Here is a 12,119-nt window from a genome sequence, read left to right as displayed (position 1 = left end):
GTACAAACCCAATTTCTTTTATTTGCTCTCAGAGGATTAGGATGGGACATAAATGATACACTTCCACCATATGAGAATCGCCTAAAACTAATTGATCTTCCGACACTGGAAAAGAGACGTTTAATGTTAAGAGCTTTATTTATTATAAAACTTCTGCGTGGCGAAATCGATTCACAGTTTTTAACCGGTGAATTAAATTTTAATATTCCTGCTCGTAATACTCGAAATTACATACCACTTAAACTTTGCTTGGCTAAATCCAATTATGAATCTTATAATCCTATGAGGTCTTTATGTGATATCTACAACAAATTATATAATGAGATATCATTGACAGACCCTTTGCATGTCATTAAACACACTATTTTACATCTTTAGTATTAAAGCAAGTAGTTGCCAGATTCTCTACTCTTATCTGTTATATGTTGTTTTATTTCCTGTGTGTTGTCTTTATTTGTGAATTCAAACAACCGGCTGATGTATAACTGTAGCTGGTTTCCCTAACGTACTAACCCTCCATAGTTCGGACTATGGGGTGTACGCGCTCCCTACGTAATTGGGAGGTGGCCCCCTCGGTCGGCAGGGGCGGGTGAGTGTGGCGTTGGGACCGATCGAAATAAAAAAAAAGTGGTCGTTTATGAAGTAAGGCATAATATTCCTCTGAATAGTATGCCTTTTGAGCAAGCGCAGCAAGACGTAATTTTACTGCTAGGATCTCTGAATTGTTAGGAGCGGAACTCTCATAATGATGTTTACCTCTATGAAAAGAATGCGTATTGTGGAAAAATCGAAAGATATATGCAATGGCGCGAAATGCTCTATCTATGGAAGAAAATCTATTTAAAACATCATCATAGTCTTTGATAGTGACATGACTTTTAACAGAACGAAGTTCGACCTCAGTGTCAACAGAAACATATTTCCCAGTTAGAACTATTAAGGCTTAGCCAATGAGGACCGTGCCACCAAATTTGAGAAGAGGCCAACTCCAAAGGAGAAAGCCCCCTACTACCTAAATCAGCAGGATTGTCCTCAGATCGAACATGAAACCATTTATTTTGCACAACATTCTCTTAAATGCGACATACCCTATTGGCAACGAAAGTAGACCATGTAGATGGAGTTTTTTGAAGCCAAGAAAGGACGATCGTAGAATCGGTCCAACAAAAGATATTATTAAAAGATATGTCAATTTCACTCAAAATACCCTTGACAAGTTCTGATGCTAATACAGCACCGCATAATTCTAAACGAGGTAGGGAAATGGACTTAAGCGGAGCTACTTTTGTTTTGCAAGTCAGCAAATTTGTGAAAATTTTCCCATTTGAAGCAACGACACGAATGTACGCTACCCCCGCGTATGCCTTTTCCGAGGCATCGGAAAAGACATGAAGTTCGACATGACAAAGAGGTGAATATTGGACCCAACGAGGAATGGATATGGAATTAACACCCTGATAAGAAATCACAAATTTTTCCCATTCGCGTTCTGTCGAAGACGGAAGCGCATCGTCCCAACCAATTTTGTCTAGCCAAATACGCTGCATGATGATTTTTGCTACAACAATTACTGGTCCTAACCATCCTACTGGATCGAAGAGCCTGGCGATGGTTGACAAAACTTCCCGTTTAGTATATTTGGACCGGTGTTCCAGAGGATTAACACTGAAATAGAAATGGTCCAACTGTGTATTCCAGCGAATGCCCAGCGGTTTTGAACTACTAGCTTCCACGAAAGTGAGAAGCTTAGCATCATATAGGTGATCTAAGGGAAGACAATCTAAAATTTCTCGATTATTGGCTGTCCATTTACGAAGTTCAAACTTCGCGGAAGAAAGAGCACCAATGAGTTGGTCTCTTGATTTTTGCGCTGTCTGCAAATCGTGATAAACGGCCAAGACGTCATCTACGTACATGCACTTCCGAAGGATATGTGCAGCTAGCGGAAATTAATTTTCTGTATCATCGGCCAATTGAAGTAAAGTCCGAATCGCAAGATAAGGAGCACAGTTTACTCCGAAGGTTACCGTTTGAAGTTCAAAGTCTTGAACCGGTTTGTTGGGAGAATCCCGAAATAAAATTCGTTGGAGAGGCGTATGAGCAGAATCGACCCGAATTTGCCTGTACATTTGCGTTATGTCGCAATTGAATACAAATTGGAAAAGTCTCCATGTTAGAATAAGAAGGACTAGGTCCAACTGAAGAGTTGGGCCGACATAGAGAATATCGTTAAGACTATTCCCGTTGGAAGTCTTGTTCGAGGCATTGAAAACCACTCGCAATTTTGTTGTTTGTTTATCCGGATTAATAACCGGATGGTGAGGAAGATAGCAAACTGTAGAGCTTGCTGACGAAGTTGAAACCCGTCTCATGTGGTCTAATTCTAAATATTCCCGGACCACCCCATCGTAGCCTCATTTCGAAAGAATTGTCGTAAGCAATTGGTCCTAGAATGACCAAGTTGGCCTTCGAATTCAGGAATGATAGGAAGTGTGACAATATATCTGCCATCTGAGTCCCGTCGAGTCGTCTTTTTGAAATTTTCCTCACAGAATTTGTCCGAAGGAGACAAGATAGCGCGTTTTGGAGGTTCTTCCAATTCCCAGAATCGAAGAAGAGTCTTGTTAAGATCTTCTTCCGGAAAGTTGATAGTGGTTGTTAAAACCGTAATTGTCGAATTGGGAATGGGACCAGTAATGATAAAGCCGAAAACAGTTCTCTGTGCCATTAAAGAACCTAAGATGTTCGATTGAATTCCCTGTAAAAGGATTCTAGGATATAAATCAGCGCCTAGTAGAAGGTCAACTGGTCTAGAATCGCAGAAGTTTCTATCTGCCAAACGAATATTTGGCAAACGGGAAATTATGTCACCACCTATTGAAATGGAGGGTAAATTACCAGAAATAGCGGGAACCACAAGATTTCAAAGAAAATTGATGAGTCGATAGGAGAACCTATGCATAATGAGCACAATTTTCTGGATGTAGTGGAAACACTTTGATTAACGCCAGACATCGTAGCTTGGGTCGACGTAGTAGAAATACCAAGACGACGTTGCAAATTTTCAGTGATGAAAGACGCTTCAGACGCTGGGTCGATTAGGGCACGAGCAGGGTATGTGATGCCTTGGTGAATTAGATTCACCATTGCGGTACCCAAAACAACATTTTTGTTTTGCGAAATATTCGCATTGATGGATTGGTTAGAAGTTGTTGGCGACGGAGTCGCTGCTGGTGTAGAATTTGCGTGATTTGACATCTCACGATTTAAAAGTGTGTGATATCGCTTATTGCATTTCCCACAATTGTGTTTACTTACACATTTTTTAACTTCATGACCAACCGTCAGACAGTTCAGACAACAATTGAAGCGTTTGAGCACTGAAAAACGACCTTCTATGGATTTTTTGAACTCTGGACAAAAACGCAATGGATGAACCAATTTAGGACAGAGAACGCAAGATTTAAAGGAAGAAGCGCTAGAAGACACAAAAGGTACGGACTTTGTTAGGTGAGTCCGCTCTTTTTTCTCAACCTTTTTTGATGAGTCAATACCTCGAATGTCTCGGAGACAAGTAAGGGTCTGGATCCTTTCCGTAAGAAAACGATCCAAATCCTTCCAATCAGACAAAGCCGACTTGTCTTTGACTGTCTGTTCCCATAGCGAGACCGTGTGCTTAGGCAATCTTTGAATGCATATGAAGACTAATATGGGATCCCAGTCGTTCGTAGAAACGTCATAGATCGCCATAGCCGAAATACATCCATTGATTGCTCGTTGTAGATTTTTCAAACCAGCACTGGACTCATTATCGAGAACTGGAAGATCAAAGAGCAATTTCAATTGGTTGTTAACCAAGATTCGGACATTGTCATATGTCTCCTTTAAGGCCTGCCACGTTAGTAAATAACATAATTTTTCAATGTTACTAAGTCGACTGTTGTTGATGTATACTGCAGAAAACAGATCCCTAAAGGTAGGCCAGGAAAGGAAATCGCCATTGAAAACATCTATATCGCATGGCGGTAGATTCGGACTATGCATTACATTGTCATTTGAAGCGAAAACTTCAACTGACGGTTCCGTATGGCGCGATACGCCAGACAGAGACAAAAGTTCTGCATGAGGGGGAGAACTAACTCGAGGAGTGCTAGTCACGTTAACACCATGAACACCTATCTGGGAAGCCTGTGAATTCGAACGTTGAGACTGCTGGGTACTATTCAAACTTTGTACCAACGAAGGATTAGAAGTTTTTTGTAGGGCACGTAGTTGGTCCAATTTTCGATTGATTGAAGCAATGACGTTTACATATGCCCTATACGCAACGTCATATTTACTTTCTGCAGATGTGATGTCTTCGCTTTCAGCATCTTCAGAAGTTTGGAGATATGTAAGACATTGGTCAAACATTTCCTTCACTTTACTCCACAATTCCCTTGCCTCAGCGGCCTGAACATCAAGGGAATATATGTCGAACTCTTCCTCTCGAAGAGAAGTAAAGTTGGCTTCAAATTTTACCAGAGCATCAGTTGCCCTGATAAAGAAATCAAGTGGAGATAGTGGCATTGTGAATTAGAAAGCTCTATGAATTTGGCCAAAGAGAACAAGAAACGAATTTAAAAATCACAAATCTGAAAATATTGGTGTAAACAAACTTAAAATTGTTAAAACTCAACGAAAATTGAGTGAAATTGTTCAAATTTATATTGAAACAGCACGAAAATGCTTTTATCTGTTAGTGAATGCTAACAAATATAACACCCAACTAGATAAAGAAACTTTTTTTAATTTAAAAAAAAAGTGATGAGAAAATGTAAATAAATTTTCTCGGTAATGAAAATCGAAAAGATTTTCACTGTGTATCGAATAATACACACTTAGTTTTCTATGAGTATTAAAAAAAAAAAAACTAAAAACTTGAAGAAGTATTTGCAAATTTGACAAACTTTGTTTCGTTAGGTGTAGAAAACTACACGACTTTTTTCTCACTGTATCGAAAAATACAGAGAATTTGATTTGTGTATCGAAATATACACAACAAAATTATTTCCGAAAAGAAATAATTAAAAAAAACCAAAACAAATCGCCAAAAATTGCAAAAAATCAATAAAAAGTAATTTTGTTTAATATTTATTACTGACAAAATAATAAATTTTTTTCCGAAAAGAACAACAAAATTTAAAGAAATATTTAAAAAATTAAAAATATTAAAGATATTTATTAATAATATATAATAATAACGAAAATTATTATTAAATATCGAAACGACCGAAAATAGGGTTTATCCTATACAGAAACAGTTAATTTCCAACAGTATCGTTAAAACGTTTAAGAAAATTTAAAATTTTGTGAAGAAAAATATTTTATAATTTTGCCCGAACAGACCTAATAAACAATTTTCACTTTTTTGAGCGAACGGACCTATTACACTGTGTGGGTGGTTACTGACTACCTATTGCAAAGTCACTCAACCACAAGCATACAGCACTAATATGTGATAGTATTGTTGTTGTGATATCCAACAGTAATGTTGTTATTGTTTATTTTGTTCTTCTTTATGCAAAGATCACAAAATAACCAAACACAACCACAATAAAGATCACTGATCACTGCTTATGTATTGCACTTTTTATTTAGTTTTCTTCACTAAGAGCGCGTATATTAAGAGTGTAATATTCTTGAAGAGAATTATTACACGAATTAACAAACCGGCACTGTTGGAAATATATGAACAAAACGAATTGCCGACGGACGGACACTTGTAAAAACGACCGTAGTTAAGCACTTTGTTCGTTGTTTTTGTAGTTTAATTTCTATTTCAAAACGAAACACTCGCGGTTTATGCTCACTAAATAGACGGTACGTACCTTTTTAGTGATGTATTTGTTTTAAAAAATATAAATGAAGGGATGGATAAGGCTGCGAGTGTTTGATGGATGGATGTAGGCACTGGTTGTTGACGAAGTCAAACCTTTGCAAATAAAAAACACAGAGACACAGGTTAGTTTTTTTGTTGTTGCTGGAAGAACGTATCTCGGCTCAAAGAGACCAAAAATGTTGCGGAGCAGCGAAAATGAATAAAAAAGGAAATAAAACACAAAATATTAGAATTTTTAAATTATAAAAATTGGCGGTTTTATTGAATATTAGTCGAAGAACTAATATTATTTACCTTTTTTAACAATGGGTGTTGTGTAGATGTTGTTGGACGAAAATCCGAAAAACAAGTAAGTTAAAAAGTAGCGAGCAAGCCTAGATGTCACAAGAGAGGCGCGAATTGATCATCTTTGCTCGTTACAATTTGTCATCACTAACTTTGAATGAAAGTTCAAAGTTGAATAAAATGGTATTTGACAAATTGAAGAAAAAGAGCAAAGGGTTGCATTTTTAGAGAAATTAAATTAAATTGAAGTTAAACAGTCTGTTTAGTAAAACAAAGTCTAAAATTAAGAAGGAGGAGAAGGACAATGTAGTTTATAGGATAACATGTAATGGGGACGACGCTGACGTATGCCAAAAGTCATATGTCGGCACGACAAAGACGAAATTAAAAACTAGACTTTCCGGACATAAATCGGTTCAAAAAAGTGACAAGCGCCTCGAACAGAAGACTGCTTTAGCTGCCCATTGCACATTGACAGGACATTAACCCGACCTTAAAGTCGTCGACATATTAGCACAAAAAATAATTACAAAAGACAAATTAACATTGGAAATGTTACATATTATAAGTTTACCAAATGACAAACGAATTAATTATAAAACCGATACAGACCATTGTGCTCACAATAGTTGTGTTCCAGTACTTTTTTAGTAGTAAAACTAGCAGAAGAGAGAACAGTTCGAAATGTCATCCTCATTTAGGTTTGCTCAAAAAATAATGGAACGGAAAGTTAGCAGAAATGCGATAAAATGTCAAAATTCAAAATTCCAAAAGTAAACAGACTAAATCGGACTGGTGAAACCTTACTGAAAGGGCTGCCAACATTTAAAAAATGAATATTGAATACGATAAGTTAAAATTAATAATTTATAATAATAATTAATAATCTGATTCCTCATTCAGCCAGTCCTCTACACTGCTGGAATCATCCAAAAGTGAATACATCAGTTGCTCCATATTTTCTCTTTTTGTTTTTTACAGGACAAATATTAGTTTTTCCTTTGTTTTCAAGTTGATCATTTTCTTTATTGAAATGTATCAATACATTTTTCAACCTTGTTAGCCCTGCCAATTAAATGTCAAATTTACAATATGCACAACAACAAGCAGAAATGTGCACCACTCAGCGCCATTTTTTTCTCGAGAGAGCTGCAAGTTTTGCTAGTTTTTGGAGTACGGGAACGCGTTGTAGCAGTATTAGTGCTAATTAGTACTAAATTGCAGGTTCTGGAACACAACTATTGACAGAAGCCTAGTTCATAAACACCGACGAAAGAAAACTTAGTTTAATAGTGACATTTAAATTCAATAGACGAGCTTTTATTTTAAAATTGTATGTTATTTATTGTGTTATATATTGTTAAAATCAGTTTGTAATTTGTGTTTTTTTGTAAAACAGATCCCTGAAGATGATTTCCAGAGGAAATCGAAATATAGGATAAATAAAAAAGGAAAAATTCAAAAATAAAAAACATAATTTTTGATGACCTTAAGCCTAAATGCTTGGCTTAATAAGTAAAAAAATAATAATAATAGACAAGAGTTATTACTTCGAATTAGCCAAGGAAAGTAGAAGTGGTATGTGATTTCGAGTATTACGAGGAGGAATATTAAAGTTTAATTCACTGGTTTAAATAATAGTGCTCCGCCTGCGGTACAGTAGATTCTCATTGTACTCCGGTACAGTATCAGTAAAATATTTTTAATTTTTATATTTATTTACTAAATAAAAGCTTAGTCACATCACCATCGTTTTATAAAACTCAGCAGTGACCTGAATTTATTAACACATGAATCATTATGTCAATTAAAACGCGATTTCTTGTCTAAAATTGCGACAACAACGACGAATGACTACATTATCAAATTTGTAAGAGCCAATGAGGTAATCACGATCAAAAGGTTGTGTTCTACCAATGACAGTTATTAACATTTCTTGATTTTAGCTTCGTACCAATTTTATGTGAGAGGCCATATTAGGATTTTAGAGTAACGTACAACCATTGGAAGGTTATTTAGGTACAGTACAAAAAGAAAAAATATATCATTTTTGAGAGAAACTCTCTGTGTACGAACTTGCAAATATGATGATATCCATGATAAGATTAATGTTGCAAAACCCATTTTGTCAAGTTTATATAGTAATAATATATGACCTACTCTGGCAAAAGCCTTACTGAAATCAGTAAACACCAGCCGAGCGGAATTTATATGCTCCTAAGAGTGCGTCTAAGCTTAGGCCGGTTATTACATCTTGCCGTGAATATCAATTACTTTTAAAAAAAGCTTGCAATATCTGTACAAGTTCCAATACCGTCGTATGGACTTGTTGTGGTTCAAATTCTACTGAGTAGATTTTGAGCCGGAATTTAATGTTGCACAAAGACGAACAACAATATTGTTTAGCAAACTACAAACAAACACAAAAGTATTCTGGCGATACTTACGTTTGTTGTCTGCACAAAAGAAAAAGCACTTTAATAATTAGTATTTCAAAGTTGAAAATGACTCAGTCGGTCAAATTTTTATTTTATAAAAAATTCACAATTTTGATCTGGCGATCCACTTTTCTAAACTTCAAGAAGAAGAGTGCCGTTTTTAGTTTTGTGACGACATCGATAGTTTTATTTATCGAGATCGATTAGATCCATGTCGATGTCGTCATCTATCGGGTTGGGTCTATTCCCAACAATATCTCTGTAAAAAATGCATGTAATAATGTGAACTTTATACTTCACTTTTCCTAAAGTAAGGGATAACAAATGTGGACTATAAAGGAAATGTATAAGAACGGGCCTAAGTTTATTCATCTTTTCATGGCCTTAAACATGTAAAGATAAAGATTTTAACACCTTTATGTTAGGCCTCGAATGACGTTTTATTTTAGATCCGCCTTTAAGGATCAAACCCCCAGATTTACCAACTGAAAATATTGTCAAAATCTTAACAATATCCGCTATATGAATTCAGTACTAAAACAAAAACTTACGCTGACAACTTCATTTCATGTCAATTTAACTGAAAATAAAAGGTGACAATCTTCTACTATCATTTTGGAAAACAAGGCGTAATATTGTCTTCACACTTGTTCTAAGCGAACCCAAATTCAACCATTCTATAATTAAGTTTTACATGATATTGTAGTTTCCTGTTTCAAATTATTTTTTTCTTTGGTTTTTTATATAACAAGCGTGAAAATTAAAGAAAAATATTTGTTAAAAAATATATGTTAATTTCTTATCAGCGGTACGCCCATACTTAGGGAAGAACTACAAAATATACATTTGAGAAAAACTTAAAAAAAAAATGGAATCATATGATAGCATAAGATTACCTTGCTAATTGTACCATGTGTTTGTGACTTCGTGCGAGCGGCAAGTTATTAGTTTTGTTTGTTTTCGTACGCTGGTCAATCAAAAGTAGTAGATTCTAGCAGGTTCTGGAACAGAGCATCAGTTGTGAACAGCGTTCGAAAATAAACAGTACACTAACATAGTGTACTGTACCGGTACAGTATCACTAAAAAAATGTTTAGCGGTAGTGTTCCGGTACACTACCATTAAAAAATATTTTAGTGATACTGTACCGGAACACAACGATGATCGTAGTGTACCGCAGTCGGAGCGCTAAAAAATCGTAGTGTACCGCAGTCGGAACACTAAAAAATCGTAGTGTACCGGAGTCGGATCATTAAAAAAACGAAGTGTTCCGCAATCGGAGCATTAAAAAATCGTAGTGTAGCACATGACCACATTAAAAAATCGAAATCATAAAACTGATTTTAAACACTCCGCCATACACTGTAAAATATTTAGTTTTTTTACACCAACACTCATTCATTTTTCGGTACCACAAAACAGCAGGTAAATTATTTGCATAATAACCCATTGCAATGCAACCACTAAAATACACTTTTTTCGTGGAAAATTTCAATTCTGAATGGTTAAATACAAATTATTATGACTTTAGATTTGGTCCTTTTTTATTCTTTCTACCTATTCCCATATTTTTCTACTTTCTTCAATCTTGCAACCAATCTACCAACCAAATAAATCCAGCTTTTATTTTCATAATATTGAATTATGCTAGTAATTTTTGTATTATCAAAAACATAAAACATCTAATTTTTCTCACAAATCGTAAACAACACATATGTGGTACACTACCGATACATTATTTTTTTAATGTTCCGCCATGCGGTACACTACGATGCTACGGTGCTCCGACTGCGGAACACTACGATTTCGTAGTGCTCCGACTGCGGAACACTACGTTTTTTAGTGCTCCGACTGCGGTACAGTACGATTCTTGTTGTGCTCCGGTACAGTATCACTAAAATATTTTTAATGGTTGTGCTCCGGTACGGTACATTATGTTAGTGTACCACTCCACCTCGGAACGGTACAGAACACTACGGTACAGTACCATACTGTTTATTTTCGAACGCTGGTTGTGAAACACATGAGTAAAGTAGACATGGTACAATGAAATCAAAGTAGGACACTGCTACCAAGCGATTTTAAATCTATTTATTTGCTTAGCTTAACATGCCAAATTAATTTGTGAATGTGTGTGATCTTGTCTATAATATGAAAAATTCTTGAGAAAATATTCAAATTCAAAATGCTTATAACTTATACATATATGGACAAAATTTGCAGGGCTGAATCCCGAAATTTGGTATTTAGGTCTCTGTTGGTGTCTGTGGTTAAGATATGGAAGTGGGTTTGGAAACGCGCTCTATATTTGTAAGAAAACTTCTTAATAAAATTAAATTTGTTATTTAATTTGTTATAACAATTTACTAAATTGTTATTTATTTTTAATCTCGAAATTTGTTATTTAGGCTTCCGTTGGTGTCTGTGGCTAAAATGTGAAAGTGGGTTTGAAATGTGCCCTATATTTGTAAGAAAACTTCTTAATAATTCTAAAATTAGTGTTGGGTGAAGGAATAAGGCTGGAATCCCGAAATTTGTTATTCAAGTCTCTGTGGTTAAGATATGGAAGTGGGTTTGGAAATGTGCCCTTTATTTGCAAGAAAAATTCTTTATAAAACTAAAATTGCAATTGGATGAAGGAATAAGGCAGGAATTCGGAAAATTTTTATTTAGGCACCTGATGTTGTCATAAGTTAAAATATAGAGGTAGTCTTAGAAAAGCGTTCTATATATGTACAAAAACTACTAAATAATACTAAATTTGGTATTGACTGAAGGAATAAGGATGGAATCCCGAAATTTGTTATTTAGGTCTCTGTTGGTGTCTGTGGTTAAGATATTCAAATGGTTTTAGAAATGTTCCCTATATTTGTAAGAAAACTACATAATAATACTAAAATTGGTATTGGGTGAAGGAATAGGGCTGAATGCCGAAATTTTGTTATTTAGGTCTCTGTTGGTGTATGTGGTTAAGATATGGAAGTGGGTTTGGAAACGCGCTCTATATTTGTAAGAAAACTTCTTAATAAAACTAAATTTGTTATTTAATTTGTTATAACAATTTACTAAATTGTTTTTTATTTTTAATCTCGAAATTTGTTATTTAGGCTTCCGTTGGTGTCTGTGGCTAAAATGTGAAAGTGGGTTTGAAAATGCGCCCTATAGTTGTAAGAAAACTTCTCAATAATACTAAAACTGGTGTTGGGTGAAGAAATAAGGCTGGAATCCAGAAATTTGTTATTTAGGTCTCTGTTTTTGTCTGTGGTTAAGATATGGAAGTGGGTTTGAAAATGCGCTCTATATTTGTAAGAAAATTTCTTAATAGTACTAAAATTGGTACTGGGAGAAGGAATAAGGCTGGAATCCAGAAATTTGTTATTTAGGTCTCTGTTTTTGTCTGTGGTTAAGATATGGAAGTGGGTTTGGAAACGCGCTCTATATTTGTAGGAAAACTTCTTAATAATACTAACTTTGGTGTTGGGTGAAGGAATAAGGCTGGAATCCCGAAATTTGTT

At 35.2% G+C, this 12,119-nt stretch overlaps 1 long non-coding RNA gene across 1 annotated transcript; it reads left to right on the top strand.

Moving 5' to 3' along the window:
* The first annotated feature begins 10,701 nt into the window (after nucleotides 1–10,701).
* Nucleotides 10,702–11,789, top strand: LOC131802720 (uncharacterized). Its single transcript, XR_009342350.1, has 3 exons — nucleotides 10,702–10,914; nucleotides 11,013–11,613; nucleotides 11,712–11,789. It is a non-coding gene; the product is annotated as an uncharacterized LOC131802720 (long non-coding RNA).
* Nucleotides 11,790–12,119: the final 330 nt, after the last annotated feature.

Source organism: Musca domestica, unplaced genomic scaffold (assembly GCF_030504385.1).
Source record: "Musca domestica strain aabys unplaced genomic scaffold, Musca_domestica.polishedcontigs.V.1.1 230, whole genome shotgun sequence".
Classification (NCBI taxonomy): domain Eukaryota; kingdom Metazoa; phylum Arthropoda; class Insecta; order Diptera; family Muscidae; genus Musca; species Musca domestica.
The sequence above is the reverse complement of the archived record's forward strand: the minus strand, read 5'-3'. Positions and strand labels throughout refer to the sequence as shown.